We start from the raw sequence: 9,331 nt of genomic DNA, 5'->3' as shown, positions 1-9,331 counted from the left end.
CTTTTTCTGCCTCAAATAATATTTGTTCTTGCATATTGCCCAGTTTTTCCATTAGAGCCCTTAACATTTTAATCATAATTATTTTAAATTCTTTGCTTGCTAAGTCCAAAATCTGTGTCATATTTGATTCTGGTTGTGATGTTTGCCTGGTCTCTTCTCTCTGTTTCTAATCTTCCCTTTTAGCATGGCTTGCAATTTGTTGTTGTTGAGAGTTAGACATGATGCATTTGGACAATGGAAAATGAGGAAAATAAGACTATAGTATGAGGATTTAGGTTATTCTGATGGAGAGTTCTACTGTGAATAACACTTGATATAGCTACAGAAGCCAGAAACATCAAATTCAAGAGGGACTCTTATTTTTACCTTCACTGATGTTTTGCATTTCCTTAAGAACTTCTACCCTTCTACCCAAGTACCTGTTTCTTGCAGCTATTTTGGCTGTATTCCACTGTAATTATACTGGAACTCTACTGATATGGTGGTAAGGTAACAGGCAAAGAGGGCATTATATAATTTTATGATTTGATATCAGTCTTTCAGTGGACCTGTGGCTCTCAACTATGACTTGTACAATTTATTTATTTATTTATTTATTTATTTATTTATTTATTTATTATTTATTGTTCCTCTCCCTCCCTAATCCCCTGCAGTGAGACATGAAGTCTAACATGGGCTGAGACAAAGAAATGCCTTTCCCTCAATTTTGATAAGGACTCCATGAAGTCTTTTTCCCAGGAGAGTAGGTTTTGTTTTGAAAAAAAAAAAAAAAATTAAAAAGAGCTGATCATATTTCATAGTAATTACTTTTTCCATTCTCTTGCCAGAGTCATAAGGGAACCTTTCCCTAATTTTCACTTTAGAACTTGGTGCGGTTCCTGGAGGTTAAAACTTTCAAAATGCGGTACTCCACTAACTGTGCACCCCCATCCCCATTTTTCTCTCTTATGCTACAATCATCCTCCAGGAATTTGTCCTTTATGTGTTCCTACAGATTAGATTAACGGCTCCAGCAGCTACTGCTGCAGGTACTTGAACCTCTGAATTTGCCCATCTTTCCAAATTTTAGAGTGACAATTTTATCGGAAGGTTCAGTTTTTCTATTGATCCAAGAAAAGTAACTGATTTTCAGTTTACTGAACTCCTTGTACTTGAAAGAATGGAGTGATAACCTCCAACTCTTTACATGTTGAGGCTGAAACTAGGAGTTCTGAGTTACTTTTTAAGTATTGTTTCAATATTACCAGGAAGAAAAATTTTTAAGATTAAATATTTTAGAGCAGTTTTAGGTTCATGGCAAAAATGAGAGGAAGGTAAAGAAATTTCCCATAAACCCTCTACCTCTCCACATACACAGACTCCTGCATTGTCAATGGCTGCCACCAATTGTTACAACTGATGCACTTACATCGACACATCATAATCACTAAAATCCATAATTTACACGAAAGTCCACTCTTGGGGTTGTACATTTTTATGGGTTTTCACAAATGTATGATGACTTATACCCATCATTATGGTGTCTTACAGAACATTTCCACTGCCCTAAAAATCCTCCATGCTCAGCCTATCCATTCTTCCTGTCCCTCACAAGCTGCAAGTATTTTATAATGTAAATTTTTATACTCATGGTCATGTAATTCAGGTTTCTTTATAAAAACAAGAACTAGAATAATTATTAAATTTCCATAATGCTTGATATTATGCATCAATTTATTTGCTGATTTACACTATTTATTTAAATACATTCTATTTCAAAATTATGCTCCAATGATTTATTTTTCAGATAAATGCTTTCATAAAACCTTGGTCCACTCTCATTATACAGTCATAAGAAAAGTGTATTTGACATCCTAAGGCAATTTTGTCATTTTTTTTTAAAAAAAGTAAATTTGAAGAAAAAGAAACAACTCAGTCCCACAAATATGCTTCTAGCAAGGATTGCAGTTTTTTTCTTGTTCTGATATTTTCCAAATAAAATGAAACAATTGAGGAAAACATGTTTGGGTAACAGCTGCTCTCTTCAACTTGTATAATATGAAACAAAGGGTGTGCTAGAGTATTTCCCATTAATTGTTTCCATTGTGTGCGAATTACCCTGAATATCTAATACATTTTATTCCACAGTCTCTGATTGAAACCAAAGCAGCTAAAGTTTGTGGGCCATCATTTTCTATGCTACATTTAATATGCAAACTAATTTTGAAAGGCATGAGGCACCTGCACCACAGATTTCAAAGGAATTTGCATAATAAATACAGTACAGACTTAAAGCTTGCCTTGTAGAGGACAATGACAGATGTGTAAGCAGTTTTGTGTGAGAGTCTTGCATAGCAAAATTTGTTTTAGAATCGAATTTCAGGGTCAGGGTAGGACAAGCAATCTATTATAGGATAAACATTTTATGTAAGCAAACATCCTATATTGAAGTACCCAAGGCTTATTCTCCATGCAAACTGGGGAATTGCTTTTCTCCTATCAACAATCTTGATTCCCTCCTAGAATATACAACTGGTTCAAATCTGAAGACAAGAACCGGTAACTCCTTTTCAACACTGCAAGAGAAAGATCATTAAATTCTGATATTATCTTTTTTTTCCATTTAGCTTATTTATTATGTTTACTGTTATTTAATCTCCCAGAAAATTATATTAATCTTTTTGTGTATATGTGATTGTGATGACTATAAATATTAATAAGCCAAAAATAAAATATTACTGATCAATAGGAAAAGTATCTTATTTATAAATTTCTTATATCTACTAGTTTTTCTTCCCTCCAGAACTATTATAATGCACAAAACTAATTGAGTAACAAAGTTAACTTTCAGGGATAGCTCAAAGGAAAATTTTCTCTCAAAAGTGATTTGTAAAGTGGTTGATTTGTGATTCAGAGATTTATTAAACCCATTTTTATAGGCATCGAACACCTGAAATAAAGCATAAACAAAGCCCTACATCTGCCTAATGGTAGCTCCAGGTAAATAATAAATTGTAGTCAGAGGAAATGTGGAGGAAAACTTGTTTTTCTAGAATAATGTCCATGCAGATTGTACTTTAGTGATGCTTTACAAGTAGAATTTTCATCACAATACAGGAGCCTCTTTCAACATGCCTGTCTCCTAGAAACATAACAACAAGTGGGAGAAGATAAATCAAAGTGTACCTGTTTTAAGTGTCTGATACTGTGTGCAGTGGCATAACAACCCTTAAAGGTAGACTGTGATGAGTTAAAGATCCATACTACAAATCCTGAAGTGGCTATTAAGATGAAAAGCAAAAGTTACATGTAAGCCAAAAAGAAATAAAATAAAATTATAAGTCAGTCAAAGAGAAGGCAGAAAAAGAATAGTAACAGGGAAACAAAAGAGATAGGAGAAATAGGAAAAAAAAATGTCGAGGTGAAAGTTTCAAAACTAAACATACCAATAATCAAATTAAGTGCAAATTATGTAAAATTACACAGGAAGTTCAGGTTGTTTTTATACATAAGACAGCTGCAGGCTTTGCACAGCAACTTAAGGCAGCCCTAGTATACAATTTCTTATAAATTTCACCACAACTAAGCTCTTAGGTGCAGGATATATTGGTTAGACTAATTCTTTGATTAATATGTCTTTTCCTTCTTTTTCCTTTCCCCACATGGATAAAAGTGTTTTTAAGCAATGACCTAGCCAAACAACAAGTAAACAAACAAGTTAATTAAATGATCTAAATCATTAGCCCATAGCAAATTTGGAATAATGAGATGATGCCTATACAAGAACATTTCAAGACTGTCATTAATTCCTACTCACCTCAGAATCTTTTGTGAGTGTGTGTGTGTGTGTGTGTGTGTGTGTGTGTTCCATTGGTCACCAAGCTAGGATATAAGCACCATCTGTAAGATCATGGCACTTAATATTGCCATAACTTTAGCTTTACTTTCATAATTATACAATTTAGTAAAGGATTATGCAAAGTAAGGTAAAAGAAAATGGACTGACACTATAAATAAAATACTTATTTCTAAGTAAATAAAAAATACTATGTTAAAAGTAACAATATCAGATAGGAGGCATGATATGGAAGTACACTTATTTTCATAAATATTTGTATGTACTGAGCATTTGTAATAGAACATCAAGGGACTTCCACTGTTGGTTTGGCACTGAATCTAATAGTTTGAGTGTTTGGATTAGGTGAGTAGCAACTTTCATGATAGAGTTGGATCACATAATAACTAAGCTATTATCTATGAGATTCCATGACTATCTGCATAAAATTCCAACCCATGTCATGTCCCACAAGGAAGAGCTTGCTCACATTGTTCATATTTTCCCCACTAACATACACTATTGTATATATAACCCATAATACTACTCTCCCTCGTGCCCAGAGCATTGGCCTTTATTCAGTCTCTCATTGCATCTTGAGTACCTTGAAATTGACATGTCTGCCTAAAATACAACTCTCTGAGATTTTCCTATTTTTAACTCTCTGTCCTTCTTCCTGTCCCAGCTTAAACACAGATCTTCATAGGGACCATCCCTGTGCTGCCTAAGTTTCACCTGACTGTTTTTCCTACATTACCCTATTCTATTTTATCTGTGTACTCACTTCTATTTGAGTGATATTTTTACTTTGGAGAGATATTTTTACTCACTAGAATGAATGCATCCATAGATTAAGGTCTCCTACATCTCCTCAGTGCTTGGCACTGAGTCAATACTGAATGATTGTTCAATGAATGAGTCATTAGCTACAGTCTCTAGCATTTTATGGTTTGGGAAATTTATAAGGAATTATTAATTTGGGGGATATTTTTTTAAACCCTAGAAATACATACAAAAGTTCAAGAGAAGTGTTCATTCAAAGATGGACCACTATGCTGGAAATACTCCATCCTTCAAGAAAAGTAATTAGCATGCAGTCATGTCCATATTCATTGTAGTTTAAAGTGGACAGAAAAGATCATCTACTCTGAAGCATCTCCAAAGCTACTTAGGATATGTTATTTATGCCTACAATATATAATTATATAAGAATAAGCTAAAATCCAGTCTGTCTTTAGAGTCTGAAAAAAATAAAGTATCTCAAATCTGTGAAAATCGTATATTGGTGCCTATCACTGAAATTCTTGAGGATAATTGGTAACTAGCAAATCCTGAAAAATAAAACAAAACAAAAATGTACTCTAAACTTTCAGTTAAAGAACATCATATTAAGAGATGTGGAAGAAATTCACATTCAAGAATTTTGAATCCAAATATTTTAGGTAAAACTTACATACGTAAACCATAAATATATGTGTGCATTTATGCCCAGTCCCCATAAACTCCCAGCATTATAAAGGAAACAGACAGGGTGCCTTAAATTAACAACCATGCTCTTCTATGACTATAAGTTTATGTCATGTTAATACATGTAAGATGAAATTTAAATGCATTGCAACGCAATAATGGATTGAGCTTAAAACTATATTTGCATCATAAATCATGGAATTTTAAGTGAAATTGCAGAAAGCTTGAATTACCTGGATATGTTCTAGTTTTATATTTAATTTCAATTTTGTGCATATGATGACTCATTTAAAAAATGTAAAACCTTTGTGAGTTACTATTAAAATTACTTTCATACAGGTATATGTATGTATACATATGTATATGATTTATTTTATTCCTTTTTGAACAAACTTAAAAGTTATTGCATGGGTTGAAAGGTCAAGTGAAATAGTTATGTATTTGAGCCATGGTATACCCATTACAGATAATTTTTACAGCCAAAACTATTTGAATGATACAGTTCAAAGAATTGAGTGATAGTGTGATTCTGCAATTATATAAGACATTTTATTTTTTCAGGAGGAGAAAGCATAGTGAAACATCTGGACATCAAAATGAAACAAGGTATTTGTCAATACAAGCAGCTCTTATTGAAACCAAATTAAATTAAGAGGATACTAAAATAGTTCCCATTTTTTTAATGAAATCTGATGATTTTAAGCATAGTAAAATGAAAAGGAAAGGACAAAATTAAAACTGCCTCTACTTAAGTATTTCTAAGATTAACTCTTCAATTCTTGATGTTCCTATTACTCAAAGTAGAAATTCTGATTAGTTTCTGAGTTGGTACAAACTAATGATTTACAGATTAAAATGAAATATTACCATAGAGTCACTGAGGCAAAGCTTCTAGTATCTCATTTGAGAGAATGTGGATAGTAGATATTTTTTTAAAATTCCATTGTATTGAACTGAAAGGCAAAATAATTGATACGTGTATCTGACTGAAGACCGTCAACTTCTGGGGGTCAAGGTGGAGTCTTTGGTTATTAGCACCGGGAACAATCAAGAATTTAAACAGCAGTACATAACTATAATCACTATTTCCAGTTTTATAAAAATGTAATTTATAATGCAGAAAAAAACTCACCTCTAAAATATTTATCCATGTTTGTTTTTTTTGTTGAGTCTTAAGCTATTTTGAACAAATAAATTTCAATCGTTCAAACATAATTCTGCATTTTATAAAATAGAGACTATAAAATGGTGTTAGATTAAAGGCAAAGAATAATAGATGTCTGGACAAATAAAGCTGACAGTAAAAATACCAGCACATAAGAAGTAATAGTGAAATGTAAGAAAAGGTTTTACTTAGGAGCTAGTGAAGGGATGTAACTTATTCTAGAATGATAATAAAGTAATGTTAGGCAGTGTTCTAGAATTATGAAAATAACAGACTGCAAAACTATAAATTTTTCCAGAAACAAAAATCTTACAATTATGTAATGTGTTCTACAGGCAACACTTAAATACAAGAATGACTAATGGAAGAGAAAAATGTGGAGAACAATTGTTCATGACAGACATTGAAAAAACTGATGAAAATAATAATGATCAAACATAAGAATTTCAGTATGCAATTTTTTTAAGAAGAAAAATAATGGCATGTCAAAATGCACTTTCTTTTTTTTAATAGGTTTTCCCAGAGGTATCCGTTTTGCTTCAGAAAAATCTTAGTGTGTCTGTCTAATAGGTAAATAGAGATTATTCTAATTTAGGCAGGGATATTTGGTAATTTGTAGAAAGCAAAATACTTTGTTTAAATTATTGTTGAGAACTTAAATTGAGAACTTCATCAAGAACAAAGATGACATACAAGCTCTCATTTTGAACAACCAGTATTGCCTCCTTGGTGTACTTTGCAACTAGCTAAGGGTATAGGGGTAAGAGTTTATAAAAACTATTGCAACTAATCTTGACATCTCTGGAATATTTTGAAAAACACTGATACTCAAACATGTCTGTGAGTTGAAGAAGTTAAAAGTAACATTATGTGTTTTTCATTATTCCATTTCTAACACATACACACAAACACACATACTTTCTTTTATTTCCACTGAGAATGACCCAACAATAATTAAGTGGAAGAGAATAAGAAGGAAGTAAACATTTGAGGATGACAATTTTAATATGTAATTTATCATCTTATGTATAAAATAGTTATATGTATGTCATATATAATAGTTATATGTATGTCATATAGCATAATACTAATTTTTCACCAGGAGGAATTTATAGATTTGGAAGTAAGAGAAATTTCCCAAGGTAAGCATCTACCTATGGGCATCTATGAACTTACACATAGTCTTCCCATTATATCAGGCTGCCTTACAGTTAGTATTACATTAAAAGAATAATTTGATTTTTTTTGGTTTAACAATACTAACTGATCTTTTCTTAAAAAGTTATTGAAATTATTTTTAAATACACCCATTATACAAACTAAAATCTCAGAATTATGTATTGTGTGAACCAAAAAGTGAAAAGCCCTAAATTGCTATCATCATGAAATATATTTTGGAGAAAAGTTTTGACATGTTTTCTACATATGTATAATCATATATTTGCATATTCACACACAGAGAATCACTATTTTTAAAATGCAGTTTAAATTATAGTCTATCATGTCTTGTTTTCTTAGTATAACAATATATAAAACACTTATCTAATACACTGCATGCAAAAACAACTCATTCTTTCTCATCTTTGGTGATTTCTTTATAAGAATAACAACTGAATTCATCTGTCACCTTCTGTTGCTTGTTTTTTTTGCTCAATTTTCTCTACCTATCAAATCTATCAAGTGTAAGTGCAAAATAGATTAGTTACAAATAGCCTCCTATAACTACTACCAAACTCATGAAATAGAATGCTTTCAAAACTCAAAAAAGTTTCTTCTTGCTTTTTTGAGTTCAGTCGTCTCCTTGTACTACTTCGCCTATGATAACACTGCTCTATCATCTATCATTATAATTCTGTCTCTCCTAGAATGTCTGATAAATGGTATATAGCATATGATCTTTTGCTGTTGGCTTCTTTCACTTAGTATGATGCTTTTGAGATGTTCCCATGTTTTTGGTGAATCAGTCATTTATTCCCTTAAATTTCTGAATAGTATTCCATCGTATGGACAGTCTATACATGGGTTATACATTCAATAGTATAAAAATTCCAGTTGCTTTACAACTTGAACCTCAACAAAACTTGGTATTTTTACTGTTTTTTATTGTAGTCATTCTAGCAGAAGTGTAGTGGTATTGCACTGTGGTTTTAATTGTTATTTTCTTAAAAATTAATGATTTGAGGAGTTTTTTAGTGATTATGCCTTCTACATATCTTCCTTGGTAGAATGTCTCATCAAACATTCCCCCATTTTTATTTATTGAATTGTTTCCTTATTATTATTGATTTGTGGGAGTTCTTTATATATTCTTAATACAACTCTTTATCAAATCTGTGTTTTTCAAATATATTCTCCCAGTATATGACTGGATTTTTCGTGTTCAAAACATTGGCTTTGAAAAGAAAATAGCTTTTAATTTTGCTTAATTTCCATATGCACATTTATTTATCATACAATTGTACTGGCTAAGGTTAGAAGTGTTGTGTGTGGGTCTCTTCTCCCTTTTTCCAATCTTTAGGAGAATATGTTCATTTTTTCACCATTAAGAATGATGGTGTGTGCCTGAGTGGCTCAGTCTGTTAGTGTGGAACTTCGGCTCAGGTCATGATCTCATGATTTATCAGTTCAAACCCCAATGGGGCTCTCGCCTTTCAGCTCAGAGCCCTCTTCAGATACTCTGTCTCCCTCTCTCTCTGCCCCTTTCCTGCTTGTGCTCTCTCTCTCTCTCTCAAAAATAAATAAAAATTAAAAAAAAAAAGAATGATGTTAATTGTAAGCTTTTGTAGATGGTCTTATCTTGGTTGAGAAATTCCCTTTCTATTTTTAGGTAGTTGAAATATTTTATTAGAAATGGATGAGGGGCACCAGGTGGCTCAGTAGGTTAA

The sequence above is a fragment of the Hyaena hyaena genome, unplaced genomic scaffold, assembly GCF_003009895.1.
Source record: "Hyaena hyaena isolate Hyena2069 unplaced genomic scaffold, ASM300989v1 scaffold_1780, whole genome shotgun sequence".
NCBI classification, from domain to species: Eukaryota; Metazoa; Chordata; class Mammalia; order Carnivora; family Hyaenidae; genus Hyaena; species Hyaena hyaena.
Note: the sequence above shows the minus strand (reverse complement) of the source record.